Source organism: Octodon degus, unplaced genomic scaffold (assembly GCF_000260255.1).
Source record: "Octodon degus isolate 3935 unplaced genomic scaffold, OctDeg1.0 scaffold00004, whole genome shotgun sequence".
NCBI lineage: Eukaryota > Metazoa > Chordata > Mammalia > Rodentia > Octodontidae > Octodon > Octodon degus.
Window position 1 is genome coordinate 7,007,989 of NW_004524580.1, and position 23,902 is coordinate 7,031,890.

The following is a 23,902-nucleotide window of genomic DNA, read 5'->3' on the forward strand; positions in this document are numbered from 1 at the left end:
GCTCCACGCCTTTACCCCATCCTCAATGACCCGGCCGGCTTTTTGTTCTTGCGCCTGTGGCGTCAGGAGCCAAGACGGCTGTCACAACTCAGTCTCTCAAGTCTCCACTCACCAAAGGCCAGAGGCAGCGACGCCGATGCTGGCGACGTGAGCTTCCTGCAGTAACGCTGCTCTCCGGTCAGCGGGTCCTCGGCCCTGCCCGTTCTTCTCTACCCCTCTCCCGCTCCTTCTGCTTCCTGGGCGGCCACCAGGACAGGAGCTGGCCTCCCGCAAGCCCTTCCGCCGTGATCCGCCTCGCACACCAGTGAAACCAGCCCTCAGAGACTGAAACTCCTGCGCTAGCGAGACAACACAAATCTCGCCTCCTTTAAGACGTTTGCTGTCAGGTATTTTATCTGAATAATGAAAAACTAAAAGAGCTTGAGAATAATAAACTTTTTTTCTGACTTATACCCCTCTGTTTTCTTTTAACTTTAAGCAAATGCCATCTTAACCAGGTTACATCTGTAATCACATTGCATGTAATTTTATCTTGCAATGAGATGATCAATTTAGATTTACTTTTTGTATTTATTTATTTATTTATTTATTTATTTATTTATTGTGCTATTGGGGATCAAACTCAGGATCGATTTAGATTTAATATTCATATTATTATACTATTATTGTAAATTGTCTCCAGCTGCTTTTGAAAGATATAGGTATACTATACATGACTCAATAAAAAATTATGGATTTATAATCATTATAAACTAGTGGTGGTGAATCTGTGGCACATGTGCCACCGTGGGCTGTTTGCTATCATTGAAAGCTCTAAAAGATTCACCATTCCCCATATCCCACCCCCAAAAAAATAAAAAGATTCACCATGACTGTTAGAAACTCTACAATGCCAATTCTGTAGAACGGTAATTAAAAATAAATATAAAATCATTGATGATTTGTCTAAACCTAAATACTGATTAAAGAGCCAGGCACAGTGGTGCTCACCTGTAATCCCATCACTCGGGAGGCTAAGAGGAAGGATCCCTGTCAGTTTGAGGCCAGCCTGAACAGCACAGCAAGGTCAAGGCCAGCCTGAACTACATGTAAGACCTTGTCAAAAAAAAAAAAAAAAATGATTGAAGATCTAATTTTAGCAGTAATTTCCTATATGTCATGCTTGTAATATATTTCCACATGTAATTTAAGTAAGTAAAAAAGTAATTTAACTAAGATTACTTAAAGATTAAATAGGGGCTGGAGAGATGGCTCAGTGGTCTAAGGCACCTACTTAGAACAAGCTTGGCAAAGCATCAGGGACCGCAGTTCAATCCCCCAGCACCACATGCCAGCCAGCCCTGCCCCCTGGTGGGCTGAGCTGGCCACACACACACACACACCACTCTCTCTCTCTCCCTCTCTCTCAAATAAATAAAAAATTAAAAAAAATAAAAAATAAAAAATAAAAAAAAATTAAAAAAAAAAAGATTAAATAAAATTTTATCTAATCTTTTGTTAAATGATAACCATGTTTAAATATCATAATCTTGAGACAACATAAATACATTCAGTTTCTTTGCTGCCTTTGCATGGTGGACATCTGGGCTCATCCCATTTTCCAACACAACCGAAGCAAAGAATGCTGGGAACTGTGGTGAAGTGAAGGAGATATAAATTGCAAGTATTAGCAGCATCTTTTTGGCACCATTATCCTTTTCTCTTCTTTAGACAGTGATTGATTAGGAAGAAAGATACAACTGTACTCTCTCAGTCCAAGCAAGAATGGAGGAGTAATAACCCAAGCTACTCTTAGGGTTCTATTGAAAATGAGCTGCTTTGCAGTTATTGCAAATTGCCCTGCAATTTTCAGAGGTAACTACAGAGTCTTGAAATTTTTAGCTGTGTAAAGTGATGAGGCAGAAATAAGGCTCATTTGGGAAGTTTCATCTCACTGAAAATGGGCCAAAGAAATCAAGCCCAGTTCTGAAAATTTCCATGCGTATTAGTTGTTCATAATTACAAACGGAATCCTATGGAATGCTGACACTGTCCCTTAAAAGCCTTCTAAATAACCTGCCAGAAAGAGAAAGATATCAAAGAGGGATAATACTTTATTTGGGCAAATCACTTGAGCTAAACTAGAAAAAGATGCTTCTCTGCTCTGTATGCAAAAAGAATCTTCTTAGCAAAGTAATTAATTAGCCTAAAAGAGATTCTGAGGAACTGGAAAATTTACCAAACTTCACTGAGTGCCTCTAACTTGTTACCACCAAGAGTTTCACTGAGAGTACAAAAACATACTTGTGGTTTAAAAAAAGTGTGTAACTTTAAAAGGTTTGAGACCAAATAGGGGATATGGGACAGATGCAGGATAAAAAGGAATAATGACTCATAGACTGAGTATGTTATACTAGGTCCACAGTCAACAGGGCTCCAGGCGAATTAAAGCACCTACAAGCAGACACAGGGGCCGGGGGTTTGATCCCTGGGCCTGCTGTGCCGGCCCCGCCCCCAGGGGAACAATGAGATGGCTATTGAGACTGGTCGTGGTGGTACACGCCTGTAATCCCAGCACTTGGGAGGCTGTAAACAGGTGGACCACTATGAGTCCGATCTAGTAGTGAGAACCTGAACACCCTGTAGGCCCTTCCCTAAAAATACACCTACACACACACACACACACACACACACACACACACACACACGGGTGGGGGTGGCTAAAGGAATTCAAAGGAATAAACCTGCAAACAGGCAGAAGAAGGTTAAATCCCCATCCTATCCCCACTTTCTGACTTAAAGTTACTTCGTTTCCTCACTTGTAAAGTGGGTTTAATAACTGCACCTATCGCACAAAGCTGTTGAAAGGAGCGAATATGCTAATGTGGATAGACATATGGAATCTGGAAAGAGCAATTCACAATCACTGTTACTCATAAAAAATAATTATTGGAGGAATCACAACAGACAGCAGGCTGTGCGACTACACTAAAAGTCTTTCCAGAGATGCTGCAAGGGCCCAATTTAAATACACAGAAGGTAGAACAGGGAGGAGGTGAAAACGTGGCTAACGTGTGTAACACACAGGGAAATGGGAACGCCTAGGACATATTTTGGAATTAAGAAACTTGAGTGTGGTTGAGCAGTAGATTTTAAATTTCAAAAATTGAATGCTACAGTCAGTAAAGAAGCAAAGGACATGGGAAACAAATGCACAAATTAGAAAATAATTAGTAAACAAACATATGGGAAAGTATTCAGTAGTAATGGAAATCCAAAAATGCAAATTTAAACACAATAACGGGAAGATTGGTTCAAGATGGTGGATTATGTACACAACTCTAGTTAGTCTCTAGCCCCATAGCCCAAAAATGACTGGAATGATTAAAAAAAAAAAAAAAAAGTAGAACAACATGTCATCAGAGGACTAGAAAAGAAATGTAAAATTCCCCAAATATAAAAATCATACTAATGTAAGAAACTCAAAACAGCCTACAGACAAAGCTCACTGCAATGATGTTAGTGACTCTGGAGGTCATTCAAGGTCAGCAGTAAGTAACCGAGGAGGAGGTGGGATGATTAATGGGGAGGACTGTTGTTAGCTGCTGTACCAGACACGCACTGAAATCTCACCGACGCCAATAGGATGTTGGCTTCCCCACATCCATCACAGGCAATCCATCAGCGGCACGATGCAGTCTGACTGGGAGAGGCGGTTAGTGGGTGCCTCCCTTCAGGCTGGCAGAAGTGCTTCTGACTTCAGACTATGGTGGTCTCCTTAGGATAGGAAAGAAGGGGAGCCTGAACCCTTAGAGCGGGAACCCACTCTGGGCCGCACCCTTCAGGCACCCTCTGCCTCTGAATGTGATCCTTGAAATCCCCTACAGCTGGTCCCTGGAGGTGCCTGGCGAGGAGGATGTCATCCTTGCGTGCTGCTCAGGGCTGGCTGCTTGCAAGGCTTTTCTCCACCAGATTTCATCCCCTGAGCATGAGCTGGCACACATCTGTTTATATGTCTTATGTTCGAGCTTTGTCTGGCGCCTTACATCTGTAGGTTTCGATTTCATCAAATTTAGGGAATTGAGGGACCTTCATTACTTTTAAATATCTTTTCTCTCCCTTCTCCGTCTTATTCTGGGAGTCCAGTTACACACAGTTTAGCCTGCTTGATGTTGGCCTATGGAGCATGAAGATTTAATATTATTTGGGTCCTTGCTTCTGTGCTTTTGTCTGGGTGGTTTTCTATTACTGTCTTGAAATGAACCGATTTTCCTTCTCCAGTGACTCATTATTTGTACCCCACACAGTCAATTTTTCATTTCAGATGTAGTATTTTATCTTTGGAATTTTCTTTTGCGATATATTTTATTTTATTTTATTCTATTTTAAAGAGAACAAATAAAAATAACAAAACAAAGTTGTTGGACTTTTTGAGGCAGGGTCTAGCTATGCAGTTCAGGCTGTCCTTGTATTCACTTTTGTAGCCCCCAGGCTGGTCTCAAACTCAAAGAGATCCTTTTGTCTTGACCTCCAGAGTACTGAGATTACTGGCGTGCACCACCACACCCTGTTCCTGGGCTGCACGGTGGGCATCCGCATCCGGGGCCGAGACCACAGAGCATGCGTGATCAGAGACGGAACTCTAGTCCTTGTGCTTGCCAGGTAGGTGCTTATGCCTCTGAACTATCTCCCCGGCCTCCAAAACAAAGTTTTAAAACAGGTTAGTAGGGCCAGGCATGGTGGCACACACCTGTAATCCCAGCACTCAGGATGCTGAGGCAGGAGGATCTTGGCATATTTGAGACCATTCTGGGCTATAAAGTGAGTTCAAGGTCAGCCTGAGCTGTATAGCAAGACCCTGTCTCAAAAAGTAACAACAACAAAAACAGGTTAGTAGGAGAGATACAATAATTGATACAGTGCATATTGTTGTCTTCATATCTCCATAATAGTGCTATTCAATTCACAGCACAAGATATAGGCATGATATCTTGTCCAAAGAATGGTAGCATAAATGTTTCTTTTCAATGAACTAGGAGGAACTAGCTGTATAACTGTCTTAACTATTTTGTATATAATATATTATTTCAGGCAGGGGAGATAGCTCAGTAGAATAAGTGCTTGCCTGAAAGCACAGGGTCCTGTGTTCAATCCCCAGTACCACAAAAAAAATCTATCTATCTATCTATCTATCTATCTATCTATCTATCTATATATATATACATATATATATAATTTTTTTCTTTTTGTTTTCTCTTTTTCCCATCACAGTTTGTCTTTTCTTTTGAACAGTTTCTTCCCAATTCATAATATCTATTGAACATTTCGGATCTTATTGACTCATTAAATTTCTTACACAGTGAGACAATGCAATGTTTATACATATGAGTCTGATTTATTTTGCTTAGGAGTATGGTATAAAATTGCATCCATGGACCTATAAAAGCCTCCAGTTTATCTATCTGTCTTTGTGGCTGAATAGTATCTCATTAATATATTTTTTAAAGACATGTCCTTTTTATCCGCTCCTCAGTTGATGGGCATTCGGGTTGTTCCCAAGATTCAGCTATTACAAACTGTGCTGCTATAAGCATGAGTGCATATGTATCTCTGTGGTATGATATTTTTAATTCTTCTGGGAAAATATTCATAAGGGGAATAGCTCTGTTGAAGAGAATCTCTAATCCTAGTTTTTTTAAAGGAACCTCCATACTGATTTCTACAGTGGTTGCACTGATCTGCACTCCACCAACAGTGGAAAAAGGCTTCTTTTTCCCCACAGGCCCACCAGCATTTGTTATCAGTTGATATTTTTGATGACAGCCATTTTTACTGGGGTGAGATGGAATCTCAGTGATGTTTTGCATCTCTCCAATGTGTATATATCTTTTCTGTTGCTTCTGTCATCTTTGGAGTTTATTATTCCTATAAATAAGGCTCTATATTTTTTCTGGATTATAAATTATTGGAGTTAGCAGCTGTGTGCTCTGTTAGAGTGAATCCAGTATACCTACTAGTCAAGGGCTGATTTCTTTCCCATACTAAGGCAATGCTCTTTGAAGGTTTCTACCCAATGGGTTCTTCATAGTACAGATTTCACCCACTACGTCTGTTGTGAACACAAATAATTGCCATTCTTGTTTGAGCTCCAGTTGTCATTCTTCCTTCTGATGGTTGCTTTTCTGCTCTCAGAGAAACACAGGTACAAATCAGAACTCAGCCCAAGTCTCAGAAGGGCCCTCTGTTGAGCCTCTACTGGTGTGCACACGCACGCTTTCTTCCCCCCCGCCCCACAGTTGCATTCTCTGTGCAGTCCAGGCTCTGACCCCAAGTTCTTGCCACGCTAGCCTCCCCAAGCTCCTCTTCTAGCTAAGAGTACAGGACCCGTTTGGGCTCCTCCGCCTTCTGCTGAGGCTGGGCAGCTGCCTCCAGACAAGCTAGGACAGTCTACATGTTCACTTTGTGCATTTTCCTTGTCTCAGGGCAATATCTCTACAATCTGTTATTCAATGCCCAAAGCTGTTGTTTTGGGTGTATTTTTTCCAACTGTTTAGTTAAAGGTGAGCCTTTTGCATCTTTTTTCTACCTGGGCCAGAAAACTGTCAATGTAGCTTTAATTTTCATTTCTCAGATGCTGAATTCTTAATTGTAGAGCATAAACATTCCAAATTTTGAGAGATTCTGCCTGCTTCCTTTATAATAAAAGTATCATAAATTTGTATTCCAAGAGGTTTGGAGTCTGATTATTTTCTTGTATTCATGCCAGTACTAATGATTGCCAAACTTAAAAAACCAGCTATAAAAAGGAAATGATCAGAATAGGGCACACAAATATTACTACACATGTGAGAACATATGCAATGCAACATAGAATGCAGAGATCTGAAGCAGAAAAGGAAGAGTGACCATATTTTAAAAGGAACTGTCAAACAATATGCTATTAACCAAGAACATTCTGCATTCATAAAACAAAATAGAGATTTTCAGAAAACAAAACCAAAAAACACCCTCAAATTGTGACTGCAAAGCAAGAACGGGGGATTTGAAGAAATTCCCCTTAAGTTGCACACACACATACATACAAAGACATGGGAAATAAGAAGAAAAAGGAGAAGAAATGGGACCACCTATCCAGAAAACTCAGTGCCTAAGGAGTAGGAGTTACAGAAACTGAGGTAAGAAAGAAGAGGTAATTAGCAATGAAATAATTCAGAAAAAAAAATCCCCCAAATTGGGATACTAGATAGAAAGGGTCCACTGAGGGCTTAGAAAAATTTATGAAAATAAATACAGAGTGATGCATGTTATAGTGAAATTTCAAAACATTAAGACCAAAGAGAGGATTTTTCCAAGTGTGCAGGGGTTGGGTGTGAGGCAAAGAGGAAAAGGAGGGGGAGAGGTAAAGTAAGTAGAAAAGGTGGTGGTCACACAAGAATCTGATACTCTGCTTTGGCCATCTTACCAGCTCCTTGGAAACTAGATGACAAGGGGAGAACGGCGTCAAAATTTGGAAGAACCTAGAATTCTATAGGCAATCAACTAGTGGAAAGATGAAATTTAGCCACCTTCAGATATTCAGTCTTGGAAAAGATCAATCTCCTGCTAACCTATAATTAAATAAAATTGATGAGCATGATCCACCAAAACTAAGGTAGGAAAAGGAAAGGTGGGATTTAGTGAAACGGCCCAGTACCAAAGGGAAGCAAATGGAAGCCCCAGGACAGTGAAAGAACAGCCGGTATGACAGGTATACTGTACCAGCTTAGAGAACAAGCAGAGCAAAGACTGAGACACAGAAGTCTATTGTAAGCCAGATCTACCCATCTTCTTGCCATTCTTTTCACTTGGGGACTAAACAAGCAAAAACCAGTCCAGATTCTCTTGTGCATACGGCTTACTTGAGCCATGAATGGAGGTTTCACCTCATTCCACAGCCTAGCTCTTGGGTCAGCTGAGAATATTCATTTCTCCCTGAAGACTGTGTTCTGAGTCTGAGAGTGTGAGGTAGTTCACACCAAGCTGTAAGCTGAACGTGCAGAGGGAGCTTCTCCTGTTTCTAGTGGATGCCCAAAACCTGGCCCGGTGACAGCTCGGCCAGAGGCCCCAACTAGAGTGAGCCCTACAGCCCTACATCTCAGCATTTGTTCACTCATGACCATGTCCCTGAACACTACAAAAGGGATTGCAACAAGTTTCAGAGAAGCTGAGAAAAACTATGATGCCAGGACTTTGTTTGCATTAGGTTTCAGGGGGGAATTTTTATCTAGTAGTAGTCAGATTGAGTTTTCCATACACAATCAGGTTTGCTACCCCTACTCAGTTTTAAAAACTAAACCACACATTGTTGAAAGATACATGTATAGGTGGTATGGCAATTAAAGATGCCACATGGAACACAGGATGGGTATAACATTTGTTGTTGGAGGGGAGAAAAAAATAATCAGGGAGGAACACAGTTGTTTCTAAAATGTTGGTAATATTTTTATCTGATCAACAAATATATCACCTTTTGTCTGCTAGTTATTTTTTAAAATGTACATAATCACATTTTATGAAATTCTTCAAAGTATTACATATTTAACAATAAAAAATATACACAAACATAGAAATGTTCATATCTGGAAAAGTCAGTCATGAAACTAGACACACTATGATTACAACTACATGCACTATATGACCAGAGGGAAAGAATGAAAGGTAGTCCTACCTAGATGAGAACTATACTTATAGTTGAAGGGTTATGTATGATTTTCTCAATAACTGACTACCCCAGTTAGTCTTCATCTCTCAGTTAAGCAGAGTTTTACCACCTTCATACTACAAATGGGGAAACAGAGTCTCATGTAGTTTAACAAGGTCTGTCCCTGATCTTATGGTCAAAAGCAGTGGAGCAGGGCTCGAAACCGCAGTCTTCTAGCTTTCACTTTGCCCTTTGCTGTGCTTCCTGTGCCAAACACCTTCTGCACACCATCCTATCCTCTTACCTTGGTCAAATGATGGCCTCATGCAACCACAGTCCTTCATCTGTAGAGCAATCAGGATGCCAGGGCTGCATTCACAGTTACCAGGACCAAATGAAGTCAAGCATGTAAAGCACAGAGCAGAATACCTATGCATAATAATAAGTATCCATAATAGTAATGATAATATAATGAGTTAATTAAGTGAGTTCAAGTGCTTTTCAACAAGGCACTAGGTACACAGGGTGAGTGAATATAAGCACATTGATGGGAACAGATAAACAAATTCAAGAACCCAGAGAAGTGATGGGTGCTGTTTAAGATTCTGTGAGAGGGGCTGGTGAGATGGCTCAGTGGTCTAAAGCACCTACTTAGAACAAATTTAGCAAAGCAAAGGGACCACGGTTCAATCCCCCAGCACCACATGCCAGCCAGGGCCGCCCCCTGGTGGGCTGAGCTGGCCACACACACACACACACACACACACACACACACACACACACACTAAATAAATAAATAAATAAAATTTAAAAAAAAAAAAAAGATTCTGTGAGAACAGGGATTGACGGGCTGAAGGTAGATGAGGAATGCCCTTGAGAGGCTGCATCTTCTGAAGTGCCCAGCTGAACTGGGAAGGCCGTCTAAGATGACCACGCTGTGCCCTGAACCCCCACAGGAGAAAAGGAAACATGATAGTGACAGTAGAGGGCAGGATATTTGTATATCTACAATTTAATATTATTGTACTAAAAGTGTATTTTTTTTAATGTATTTAGGACAAGGTCTACAGGGTGTTCAAGGGCTCCCTATGTAGATTGGACTCATAGTGATTCTCCTGTGTTCAGCCTCCCAAGCACTGTGATTACAGGTGCACGTCACCACACCCAGTCTCAACCACCATCTCAGCATGCCCCGGGGGCAGATCTGGCACTGCACCCTGGGGATCGAACCACAGCAGCTGCGTTCTGCCTAAGCAGGTGTTTTAGTCTGCTGAGCTATCTGGCCGGCCCTAAAAGTGTATTTTTTGTTACATCAAAGGAATAAAGATAAAAGATCATTTTAGAAAATTACAACATAACTAGTAAGCTGGTGGTATATATGGTTCAGCAGTAGGGTAATGTTTAGCTTGCCTGAGACTCTGGGTTCCATTCCCATAACCAGAAATTCAGTGAGAAGAGCATTATCTCTACTGTGACATATTTTAGACATTTTCCAGAATAAATTTTTAAAATCACAAAAGCCACTAAATGCCTGGAAGGAAACCATTTCAGGTTAATGATAGGTGATCAGTGGTAGGTGGAAAACAGATTACCATTGCCAGGGTGACGAATACAGTTGAACTCAAGAACTCTGAACATAGCTGAGTGGGATAACACATTAAGAAAATAGAGATAGAGACACAAACATAGAAGTACGCAGAGGTAACTATGTTTTGGCTATTTCTTTTTTTTTTTTTTTTTTTTTAAGCACAATGAACATTGTATTTAACTTAAAAAAGGATAATATTTCACTGGGAGACAGAGCCAACAGTTTTTATCTCCTATCCATATCTAATAGGTGGCATCTTACTGGCTAGTTTCTAAACAGACGCAAAGGTTTTTAAAAATGCCAAAAGCCATGTTTTGCTCAAGAATACTATTATTCAAATACCACACAGGTTGTTTGACAGCAGATACTTGTTGGCCAGGATTCAGATGGCAAAATGCTAAGTTGGGAATTTGGAACTGTCCAGCAAGTTGTTTCTCCCTGCTTGGGTGGGAGAGAAGTCACCCTGCTGCCACTGTCTTCGCACAACTGAATTCACTAGGCAGGAGCATTCGTGTCCTTAAGATGCGAGGCCGAGCAAAAACCCTCCCACAAATCCACTGGATATCACAATGTTCTGTTTGATAAATTCTGTTGCTTCTTCGATCACGTTGTTGATTTCAGGTGCTGCTTTATTTGCTCGTTTCTTAATTTGTCTTTTGCCTTGTTTACATCTTTTTCAACTCTCTTCCAGTCAATCTGAACATAGCCACTGTGACTGGCAATCTGTAGGAGAAGAAAGCCACCACCTACTGCTGTTGCTGCAAGTTTTCCAACTTTCTAGAATAAAAATCCTGCACACCAGCCTGTCACGCCACCCATTACAATCTGGGTAGCTACTGAGTATTTTTCTACCATAGGTCCTGATCGGTGGCCAAACACTCGATTCCACCAGTGGTGTCTTCTCGCATATTCTGTTAAATCCAACACTTTGTAGGAGTCGTCATCACTTTCATATTCTTGGGGAGGGGGTTCCGGGACGCCATTATACCGCCGGCGGCCAGTTCTGGGGTGGTCCCCGCCCGGTCCCCGCCCGCCCTCTGCTCCCCAGCACTTTAAGGGCCGCTCTAGGCCGAGGGAGAAATCTATGGTCTCTTTTTCCCTTCCTGTTTTGGCTACTTCTAAAGGAAATTTAAATGTATTTCTTATCCAAGCGAAGCCACAGAATGAGAAAGATTAGAAACATAAAAGCGAAGAGGAATGATAAATTAAAAGCCCAGATGGTAGATATGTGGAAAGGTGGAAAGGTAACTCAGCCATCAATAAAAATCAAAAGAAATTACTTTTTAAAACAAAAACCTTATGAAATAGAGCAAAATCTGCAGTTGTCCTGCCACTGGGGGCCCTTCCAGTTTCAGGAAGACAGCAGCGTCACCACCTCTGCCGGGAAGGAGCTATTTTGATGGAAGGCCTGACACTAAAAGGCACAGGAAGCCAACAACGAGGAAAATGTGGTCAATGACGCAAGTACAAAGAACAAGCAATGTGACTGCACAAACAGAACTGACTCTGGCCCTGAGGTGACTCCTGCTCTTCATCCCCAGTGCCAGTTCTCTAACGCTGAGTCTTGTTGGACAGTTCTAGCAGGTAGCCTAACCACATTCGCAGGCTTGTCTTTCTGCAATGGCAGGCTGTCTGACCCAGGTTGGAGTTCGTAACCCACAGGCTTAAGACAGGCTCGGCCTAATGTAAACCAGATTGCATGGAAGACTGGTGTGGTCTGTATCTATTTCAGAGAAGTTCTAGAACTCAGATTCAACAAATGCTGAATCTCGAGGGTCAGCCTAAACTTGGTCCAATTTTTTGTTTGCAATGGCAACAAGCTGTTTAAATAGCTACTCACCACAGTGTCTGAGTATTCCTACACTAAATTTAACAGTGCAGTAATTGTGCCTTATCATTTCTCTGTAAATCAGTGTTCATAGTTACTCATAATTTGGGTCATGGTGGGATAAAGTTTGTTCAAAATAATTATCCTGAGTAAAAAAAATTAATGAAAGGAATAAAATTATTCCTCTTTTCTATGCAAACCAAAAAAAAAAAAAGAACATTTTCTACCTTTTCCCCATGTCCATCCAAAAAAATACCTGAACCAGTGGTCTGCTGAGAACAAACAATAATTCCTAATTGTTAAAGAGCTTGAATTTTACTAGAACAAATCACGTTCCTCACAATGCCAGCCAAGCAACAGAGAACTGTTGCACTGCTTAGCTGCCTTAATAGGACATCATTAAAATTCCCTCTTCCATTCACTACTTGCATTGCAAAGCCAGGGAAATGGTCCACTAAGTGCAAGCACAGACATTCTAATTAGTGTCACTGTACCCAAGGTTTTTGCCCATGATAAGCTAAATCATGTGAAATGCATGAATAGCGAAATAGAGTGGCAGGTGTTCCAGAGAAGCCTTCCGAGCTGAATCCATATTCTGCCTCTAATTAGAGTGACAAAGATTTCCTATATGAGACCTCACATTTCTAAATTCTCCATCCATTATTGACTCATCTCAGGAGCCCCCTGAGCCACAGATGCCTCTTCAGCAAAACTCACTCTGTGTGTTTTCTAATTCCCTGGGACGCAATCCATCTCTCCTCACCAGGAACTCTCCCTGGCATTACCTGGAGAGCAGCTATTCTCAGAGAACAGCTTGCCCATTGCCAGGCTTCATTTGTCTTTCCCCATGGATCATTTGTCACAGGAAGGTGGCCTGTGGAGGTAAATCCGGATGGAAGCCTGTGCAGTCTTCCATGTGCAAGGTAATGTCAGCACTGAGTAAGAGGAACTACTGCACTCTGCAACAGGACGCACCAGTACAAAAAAGCAAAAAATCCCCTAAGCGGAGAATCACACAGGCCCTATCACTCTTTGGAAGAGTCTCCAAATTTACGAAAAGGAGTAATCACATGATTTTGCAGTTTTCATATGCAGCCTGAGGTCTCCCACAAGTCAAAGGCTTTCTTTTTTATAGTCGATGTTAACTACCTTAATATCAGAACCTGGCAAGAGAAGGGTTTCTAAGGTTAGGTATGCTCTTAAATCTACTTCCTCTTGCTTTCCTATGCTCCGCTCATGCTACTAGACTTCACATTTTGGCATAAATAACTCAGGTTCATTCACTCACTGTAACATAAGATAACCTACTGAGGAATCAGAAATGGTAACTCAACTGTGCTTGAAGGAAGGAGAAAAGGAGGGAGGAAATATCAGAGAAGCAAATTCTCATGTGCAGTAGTATAAGATCAGTGGGATATATATAATTGATTTTAAAAGAGGAAGAAAGGACAGTCTAAAAATCCAATACAGAGAGATGGAGGCAGTCATCAGAGGAAGCAAGAGTTAAAAATGGATTGCAGTGCAGGAAGGCAAGCCAGGCAAAAGTGCTTCTCATTCTAACTCCTTTTGCACCATTTTGTTTTTAAACTATGCGTGTATTATTTCAATAAAAGTTTTCAAAACTACACTGATACTGAAATGAATTCAAAGCTAATAATTAATTTCTCCCTCTAGAGGAACTAAAGAGAAAAGAGGACTTTTCTCAGAGACAAATGAGGAAGTCAATAGAAGTATGTTTCATCCAGAAGCATTTGAAGAGCTTCAGCGCTTTTCCCTGTGCTGTAACTGTCGTTGTGTCTTTGCACAGATGCAGATTAGGAGTTAGCAGTGAACATGCTTCAAATAGGGGAGACAAGGAGATTTGGAGGGCAAAGAAAGAGAAAACTCCTCCAGCCTAGTCCGAGCAGTTTTCCTCTAAGTAATGTAAATTCCACAGACTCTTGGGCTCTATTTTGCTAAAGCAGATACTAGGTACATAGGTTTGGTAACTAATCATGTTGAATTTCTCCCACTAAAGTAAGAAATCAATCCTGTCTAAACTCATTTCAGTCTGAAAAACACAACAGGAAATGGCCTCGGTTATCCTGACAGCCTCCTCAGGGACACGAGCCAAGATCCCACTATGAAAAGTCTCCCACACCCCTTTGACACTGTGGACTAAATGGTACTAATGACCTAGCTTGAGCCAACAACATTGCTTTAATGAGCCAAGGAGCTTCTTCAGCACAGCCCAAAGCTCCAAAGCTTTAGTTGAGAGTCCAGGGAGCAGAACCACTGAGATGAGCTCTAAGAAGAAGTCACTCCTATGACTTTCGGAGTCCAAGACAAATGCACATTCACGTCCAGCCTTGCTCATTCGCTCATGTCCGCTGCACTCATGGCCAGCTGGCCTTTCCATTACACTGTTTTCCAGGACTGTGAGCATCAACATGAGTTTAAAGGAGTTAACATAATACTACCCTAAATCTAGTAATATCTTTAAAATAGTGACCTGTCACAATATTAAAAATGTATTGCAACATGTGTGTTTCTCAGAATGTATCCTACATAAAAACATATACTACTTGTTGGAATATCTTTTGTTATGGCAAAAACAGCTGGAAACCACCAGAAGGCTGATGGAATAAATAATAATATAATCACATTATGAAAAAGTATGCAGCTACCAAAGCAAAAATAAAAACCAGCTGAGAGCCCAGGAATTCACATAGAAAGATGTCTGTGATGTATTAGTATATTTTAAAAGGCAAGCTGCAGGAATATATGCATAATGGCTCCATTTTTTAAAAAAAATGTGCATGTGTCTATTTTTTCACATACCTAAGAAAAGACATGAAAGGGTATACATTAGACTATTAATAGAGATCATCTCAGTAGACAGAATTGCATCCTAGTGAGTATTTTGAACTATTATATAAACTGTGCATTATTATATATTGAAGGAAAATACTTCTTTTTGTTTTTTTACCAGAAATCAAACTCAGGGCCTCACACTTGCCAGGTGGGTGCTGTGCAACTGAACTACATCCCTGACCCAACAAAATTATTAAGAGTATAGAGAAGATTATCAAAATCTCTCTGTGGTCACACCTAATAGAGCGATTTAATAAAAATATGCCCAGTTTTTCAGTATCTTCAAGACGAAGGTTTCACAACCTTCTATAAATTTCTCATAATAGTCTGTATTTATGTAATCCCAGTGCACAGGAGGCTGAAAACAGGAGGATCACTATGATTCCAAGTTGCATAGTGAGACTCTGTACCAAATACACAAATGAAAAGGATAAACTGAACTTCCTCCACTTTCAGCACAGGCTTCTTAAGTCCATTCCACAGATAAGAAAACAATATAATGCAAACAAGATTACATCATCCTAGCAAATAGCCCAGCCAGGATTTCAAAGCCCTAACAGGAAAGTGTATGTTCCTCCTCTCACTATTCTATACCTATTAGGCACAGGTATCTAAGTTCAATCATTTGCTTCATGTGCTGCAAGGAATCGAGCACAGGCCCTACCCAGAATTATACTCCCAACTCAACTTTATAACCGGAAATAGCATGTACGATGGGGGTCATAAAAAAGCTCTCTTGTACATTGTTAAAAGGCAAACCAAAGGAGATAGAATTTTCCTAGGCCTCAGCAAGTCTCTTTTCTTCCATTCACAGACTTAATCCCCTTGGGAAAACTATCATTCATGAATCACCATGTCCCCTGATACTCAAGAGTCACACTTTTCCAGCCTCAACTTCTACTTTCTGTTTTTCAGTAATCCTCCTGGTGAAGTCTGTCCAAATTCTCTATCTTGTTTTAGACTTGACACCTGAATAGAAGGCCTCTATGTTAACACTTGCCTCACAGCTAAGAACTAAGATCCCATTCACATATCCTGCAGGTGTGCTATTATGTTTTGCACAGTAACTAAATCATGGGAGTTTCATGCCCAACCTTGAGAGGAGGTAGATAATGTGTTAAGAGAATCAGCACAAGGGCACTGGGAGCCATTAAATTCTTTTATGTGACAGAGTACATGATTTGATACAGGTTTGCATTTTATACAGATCACTATGGCAACAGCATAACTAAGACAAAAGTATTGTAGACTCAGAGTCATTTGACCTCACACCTTTTCAACCTCCCTTAGCACTCACTTGGTTTGTCAGTCTAGTCTGAAATTTGTAGCAGTTGTCAGCAACTCTGTAGGAGGGATAGCAGTCAACAACATTTAGACGGAAATGCTCATCACAGCCAAGGAGGAAAACTCAGTAGGATTTAGAAAATGCAGAGCATATAAATAAGAAATGGGAAAACATAATAGACAAAAGAGAGGAGGTAGCCCTGTCTCCTATCGTGTACCCTGAGGTGTGGCTGGGTTTATTACGGATGCTGCATTCACACATGGCATTGGTGACCAGCACGGCTTTTTAGCCCATCTCTGACTGGTCCAAAGATCACGCTCCCCAGGGATCTACCACTTCATGATAATGACTCATTATGTATTCCAGCCCCAGGATATTTCAAATGAGTGCTTCAACCCACTGCTGTTATTAGATTGGATTTAACTCTACTGATGCATTCATTGACACCGCAGGAACCACCAAGCAGTGGTCTCCACAGTGCTTTGAAGCTGCATCTTTATTTGATTTTCTTTCATAAATCCTGAAACTAGGCTCAGGAATCTTTCAATAATAATCAATCAAATATTTGTTGAATTAATGAATATTTTAATGAACTAGCAGAATATAGACTAATGACAACATTTTAAGGAATTAACTCATTAATTTTTTCAAGGGGTGCTCCCAACCCTTTCCAAGCTGGGCCAAAATAACCATGAGCATACGAGCTGCAGCTGGCATTGCCTGGCATGCTGAGGTACTCCTTAAACAGTCACTGAAGAAATGAATAATAAGCTGGATTGCTAGAACGTATTATTCTCCTTATTTTCCTGTTGATAAGGTACAAGTATTGTGTGGTACATACTGGAACTGGGTATCTGCTCCTTTTTTAAGTCTTCTTTTAATCTTTCTGCCTGGGCTCCCTGCTACCTGAGTCACAGCATCTACGTACTCTAAGAGAAGAAAGATACATAGCCATAGGAGAGAAAAATCAGTAGACTGCTTCCAAGACATTTCTGGAAAACCAAACCAAACAAAACTTTTTACTATCAACAGAAGAAAGGGAAACAATATAAAAACCAAAAGCTCCCCAATGTATAAACATAGTTAGCAGGAAAGGACTCTTCTGCAGGAGCCATGGGAAGAAATTTGGCCTGAATTTAACTCTAAGTTTTCACAGTTGTATTTGCTTGAACCTGTAAAAAAAAAAAAAAAAAGGACTTAGAGGAATGAAAATATGAGACTGGTGGTCAATATACTCAACAGCATATCTCTTCTTTTTAAAACAAAAAAATATAACTGTTTGCTATGCCAGGCATGGCGGTGCATACCTGCAATTCCAGCAAGCTGAGGCAGGAGGATCATTATGAGTTTGAGGTGAGCCTGGGGTACATAATGAATTCAAGGCCAGTCTGAACTATATAGCAAGACCTGGTCTCAAACCACACTCCCCAAAATTAAATAATCCCTCTTTGTAATACCCTTGCATTGCAAAATTATATCATATCATAAAGCAACTATGAGTTTGAAAGCTAGTAGTATCAATTGGCTTGGTAGTTTTCTTACTTTAATCTAGAACTATTTGATTATGGAACTGCACAAAAGCTCATATTCTGAATTTATCTTTTCTAAGAGGCACAGAATATGCCAGTAGTGCCTAAGTAACAGGCTCTGTAGATGGGCAAGACCTGGGAGGGTGGGCACAGATGTGGGCAGGGTAAAGGACACTCCTGCTTACTTATTTCCAGCAGTATACTGCTGCCACAGCGGTCTTTCTAATGTGTAAACCTCTATCAAGTCTCTCCCTCCCTCCCTCCTGTGAAAGCATTTAATGGCTCCCAGTGTCCTTGCAATGATTCCCTTAACACAGCATCTACCTCCTCTCAGGATTGGGCACAAAACTCCACCTTGAATCCAATCAAACTAAACTAGTTGCTATTATTCATTTTAACTATGAAAAGAGATGAAACTAATTGCTAGGAAAATAATAAACAATATAAATCTTTCTATCCAGAGAGACTAAGAGAGTATTTTAAAAAAAAGTAAATACTCATTGACTGAATGAATTAAACAAATTAATAAATAAAACATTATTCTTAAATTATTCTCAGTTCTAATTCAAAAGATGCAACTTTATATCCACAGAAGGAAAAATATGTATGTACCCATACTAACAGGAACAAAGATTATCTATCTATCTAAACACTCACAAATTTAGGCACTATGAACATGGTCTCTTCAGTGGGATTTCTGAAGCCAAGGAAGTGCTAGATTTACTTGTGTTTACTTTCTTATCCTCAAGACTAATTTTTATCATCCACTTAACATTCTAAAAGTCCCTGGAGCCAACCAAGCAAACAACTTGATTGAAAATAAAATTGTAATCCAGTCATCTACTGACTACAGAATTGATTAGAATCTTAACTCACTTCCTTAGTACCATTGTAGTGTGGAAAGAAAAACACCTCACTAAAGAAATCACACAGGGCCGGGGAGATGGCTCAGTAGAATAAGCGCTTCCCTGGCAAACACAAGGGTCTGAGTTCAATCCCTGGTTCCGCAAAAAGAAAAAAGAAAAGAGGAAGAAAGAAATCACACAGTATTAATGTATCATGTAGGCCACAAATTTCAGGATCCTGAGTATTGGGAAGAACCTATCAGCTCAAAATGTCCCCAGTAGATATCTAGCTAAAAGTATAATCCAGCTTTCCTATTACATCAGTAGAGTAGCTTAGCACAGAATGACTGATTCTTTTGCACAAATATGCAAAGAATTCTATAGAGAATCATTTCCTTGTAAAATCTCCCCTTGCTACAATACCACCAGAAGTCTTAGCTGACAGTACTACCGTTTATGCATTGGCCAGATGAAAACAGTTCACAGCAGTCACCCCTGATTCTTTCTTTCACATTCTATACCCATCCCACTTCTAAGTCCTGATAACTGACAATAACTCTCCCTAAACTAACCATGACTCAGCTTCTCTCTTACCACCCTGCTTTGAACTACTAGATCTTTCTCCCAGGGCACTTACCATCATTTGTCCTTCTTTGACAAATTCATGTTCTCCATCACATCAGACTTAATCTCTTTCCTGCAAGAAATACTCAGTGACTTCTCATGGCAATGTGAAGAAACCCTAGACTCCTCACCAGGGCACGTAGACCTTCCATGGCCCAGCCTCTGCCCTCCTCTCCAGCTCCAGCTCCCTTGTCTCCCTTGATCAGAACACCTACATCTACTGGCCTTGATTCCTTCAGGTCTCTTGTGCTTAGTCCCCGGCCCTTCAAATTTGTCAAACGACTGGTTTTCTGACCACATTCCAACCTTAATTCCTCCTCACGTCAATCTCTAACATGTCACCCTATTTTATCTCTTTTGTGGTTGCACTTCTGTAATACAAAAGCTTCATAAGCACAAGGATTCAACCTCTGTCCTGTTCTCATGACCTAGAACAGTCCCTGGGATAAAGTATATAGTAGTGAATACTAAATATCAGCATTAGGAAGTAGTTGAGTGCCCACCCAGAAGAACTTCCATTTCTAAGTTAGATATGAGTGTGGTACGAAGATTAGCACACCTGGAAGGCACCATTTTGAAAAACAAACAAGTTATGTCTTTGAAAGGAATATTTTGGACCATTCTGTGATAAGAATTGTATCTCCAAGTAAAGGAATGACCTGTCATAAGCAGACACCATAGATCATTCATCTTTCATTCCCACTGGATTAAGATCTAAAAGTCTGAGTTCATCACCCTGAGATCCTCAGACTAAACTGTATGAGTTATTTCCTTTCTCCAGACAATTGATAAACAGAAACTTCTAATCAATCCTCACTATCATTTACTCAATATTTCTTCTTTGGAAACCTGTCTGTTTTGTCCTGGTGTAGTTACAGCTCCACTCTGTGGAAAAATAAGGAAGACAAGCAAATAATGCAGGTATGTTTCCTGCATGGTCACTGAGAAAATTTGCGAAGCTCTGAAGACAAAATTATAGTCTGCAAAAGATGTCAGAATAATGATGAGTATTTTATTCTTTAGATTGGATATGGTAATCTCTAAAAATTAAATATGAATCAAGAGTCAGTAAGCATTTTATGATTGCTTTCTTCTCTCATCTTCTCAACTCTTATTTCCAGAGAATCTTTGAAGCTGTTTAGTAATTTTCTCTCTTAAATAGTCCAGCTTTGCCAGCAGACACTGAGATTTGCCTAAAAGCCACAAATGTAAAACACAGAATTCATCCTGGTCAGACCCAGAAACTAGACAATTAAAAGCAAATGATTTCCCATATCTAGATGCAGAAATTCAACTGTGGAAACTACCACAGGCAGTACTATTTTTCTGGAAAAAAAGAAAACGTTTTTCAGTGAACAGCCTCTTTCGACCCCTGCCTAAGGAGAAAGACTCATTATGCAGGGCCGGATAGTTGTGAGCAACAAGGAATCAAGGCTTAATCAATGTCCAGCTGGCTTAACTTCTAGAAGATCAGATGCAGAAGTGAGGTAATGATCTCTCCCAGAGAAGCCCAGAAATTTTTTCACATTTTTTTAGGATTTAATACATTGCAGTTATGGGTCCCCATGTCACCAAAGCATAGTCTGACTTCTGGTACCACACAACAAAACTACACAGCTTTCTCCTCTTTATACTAAGACTTTAAAGGCATTTCAGACCCAGTAGCAACATCACATTAATGGAAATCATATTACTGCTTCCTTGTCTAGCTTCCATCAGTTCAATTGGAGCTTCACTAAATACTGGATTGCTCCTTATTAGAAAGCTTCAGCTCCTAGTCAAATTAAAACTAAGTAAAGTTTGTCTTTGGTGATCCAAGATAAACTCTTCATCTCCTCTCTCCCCCAGGTTTCTGGCCCTCTTTAGTCCTTAAGCTCTCTCGCTATCAAAGCAGCCTCAAAGCAAGAAATCTGAATGCCTTAGCTCTAAAATAAGTGTCTGTTGGAAGCTTCAAGGATGACCTTTCTCAAGGAAAAAAAGGGAACAAACAAGAATTAGAGCTTTTAAGCACACACAGTTTCCAAGAACAAGAGAATGGACAGGGAAATTACAGGCGAGTTTTCCCAGAACCTGCAAAACTACTGCACAGCAACTGTCTGCTCTGCCTACACCACAGTTATCAATTCAGTTAAGAGCTTCAAAAAGACTCTTCCTCTTGAATATTTCATAGTTCACAGATATGTGAACAATTGATTTTCCATTCATGAGATAATTACAATGATATTTAGAGGGGAGAATTAGTACAAAAAAGAAAAATTGTACAGAGGAAGCAACGACTGTGAACTTGGTATTCAATGATGAATAAGAATTTGACAACAGGGCCAGGGAAGTGGCTCAATAGAATAAGCGCTTCCCTGGCAAGCGCAGCAAGGGCCCGAGTTCAATCCCCAGTTTCGAAAAAAAAAAAGAATTTGACAACAGATGTGTTAAAGGTCATTATAAGGAATAGGATCAAAATGAGCAATGGAAAGTGGAACTAAGAGCTTATGTTGATAATGTGGATTCTGATCCACCTCTCCTCTTCACAAGATTCTATCTCAGGTATGAAAATATTACTGATATTCATTGTGTGAGAGAGAATGGGTAAAATATGCCCAACTTTGAAGCAATGTACAGTATAATGGGTTTAGACAGACCTGTGTACAAATAGTGGGAGATCACTCAAAATGAAATTCAGGAAACCCGCGAGTCTGGCCAGCACTGTCTCTCAGGCTGCCAGCCGAGGTCTGTGCCTGGTCCAGCCTCCACACAGCAGACCAGACAGAGCAAGGAGTCTTTTGCTGCTGCTGTGAACTTTAACAGGTGTCTACCTGTTAAACTTACCTCTGCACCACCCTGCTGGGCCTCTGCATTGAGTGTGAACGCCCTTGGAAGCCCTGGTCCTTCTGGTCAGCCATCGGTGGAGCTGTTTGTTTTGGACACTTGGAAACATTAAGTTTTCTTTGAGCTGAAAATGTCTGATAGCATGGGTAATTGTTCTCTCAAAACTTCCAGTGCTGGGGCAATCATGTGTTTCTATGAGAAAAAGTCTCGTCTTTTACTTTTATCTTTTAAAGTTGTGTAAAATTTGAATTAGCAACAACCTTTTTTTTTTTTTTCTTTTTTGATTTCCTGAGTGGGGAAATGTAGGTGACCCACTCTGAGGGCCTTTCCTTGTGAGGAAAGTATCTAGGCCAAAGCATATGCTTTTGGATTCCCACTGATGCAATTATTCATTTGTGTAAAATGAATACACTCAAACAGTTTGAAAACAGTCGCAGTAAACACTGAGGTGTTCATATGGTCAAGTATAAATGGGAAATCTTGTAGCTTAGAGTCACAGAAGCAGACTCACAAAGACCATTTAATTTATTTTATTACTTTATTATTTATGGGATTCATTTTCATTCCATCCACTCATGCAAAACTCATCAGGATCCACCAGGGGTCTATCCTAATCCCAGCAACTCCCAAAATGTAGTCCTAGAATGAGAAACATCAGCATCACCTGAACCTTGAATCTTCTCAAAATTATTTTTTGTGGTGTTGGGGATCAAATCCATGGGTGCTCTACCACTGAGCTACGTCCCTAACCCCTTTGACTTTTCTTTTTGAGGCAACATATCACTAAGCTCCCGGGACTTGATCTTATGATTCTCCTGCCTCAGCTTCCCAAAGTTAAAACTGAAAATTCTTGAGTCCCATTCCACATGGACTGCACTAGAAACTGCAGCTTAACAAGTCCTCTCATTAACTGTGACACACCCAAAGGTTTAGCAATACTTCTCTATACCCTATTAGTGGTGTGTATTAGACAGGGTTATTTAGTTTAACTGGATTAAACAAAAAGGAATCTGTTGGGCCATGCAAGTAAAAAGATCAGGGAGGAATATCTTCAGAATAATCTGTGGAAAGCATACCTTGTCACTAGCTTCAGATTTCCCTTTCTACCAACCACGTACTCCTCTGTTAAGAGCTGAACAGAACTTGCCTTCATGCTGCCCATCTGGCCTGACTCCCACGGCTCTCCACAGACCCTCAGCGAGGGTCCTTGCGGTCTTCTCCCATGCCTTGGCCATATAATGCCCCTTTCTCATTACATCCATGATGTTCCATTTGGCTGCAATACTTTCCAGTCATCTAAGCCCATCAAAACTCTTTCCCAGATTTAAGAGCAGGCTCAAGTTCTACTGCTTCCATGGAAAATCCTTTGATCCAACCCTCCCTTATAAACATTCTCATGAATTCCTAAAGTGTCTCATCCATATAGTGTTGCCCTTAATTACATTTCTCCATGGCCAGGTTTTGTTGCTGTTGTTTAAATCTGTGTTAACTTAAGGAAGTGAACATAGTGGTAAGGATTTGGAGGGTTTCATGTAACCCAATAGCAGTATGATTAAGCTCCAATAGCTTGGAAAGGTCTTACTGTTACACAAGACAACTTATTTCTCATGTTCCACTATGGATGGGCACACCTTGACTTGTCTCCTGAATCTTCAATCTATTAATTACCTGACTGGTGAGTTTAAAATAAGCTACAGAGCCAGAGATATAGCTCAGTAGATCAGCACCCACCTGACAAGCACAAGGTCATGAATTCCATTCCTGTCACCGGAAGAGGAGGAGGAGGAAGGAGGAGGAGGAGGAGGAAGGATAACGAGGAGGAGGGAGGAGGAGGAGGAAGGATAACGAGGTGGAAGGAGGAGGAGGAG

General features: G+C 40.5%; 1 pseudogene; it reads right to left on the reverse strand.

Moving 5' to 3' along the window:
• Positions 1–10,410: 10,410 nt before the first annotated feature.
• Positions 10,411–22,108, reverse strand: LOC101561842 (annotated as a pseudogene).
• Between the last annotated feature and the right edge of the window lie 1,794 nt (positions 22,109–23,902).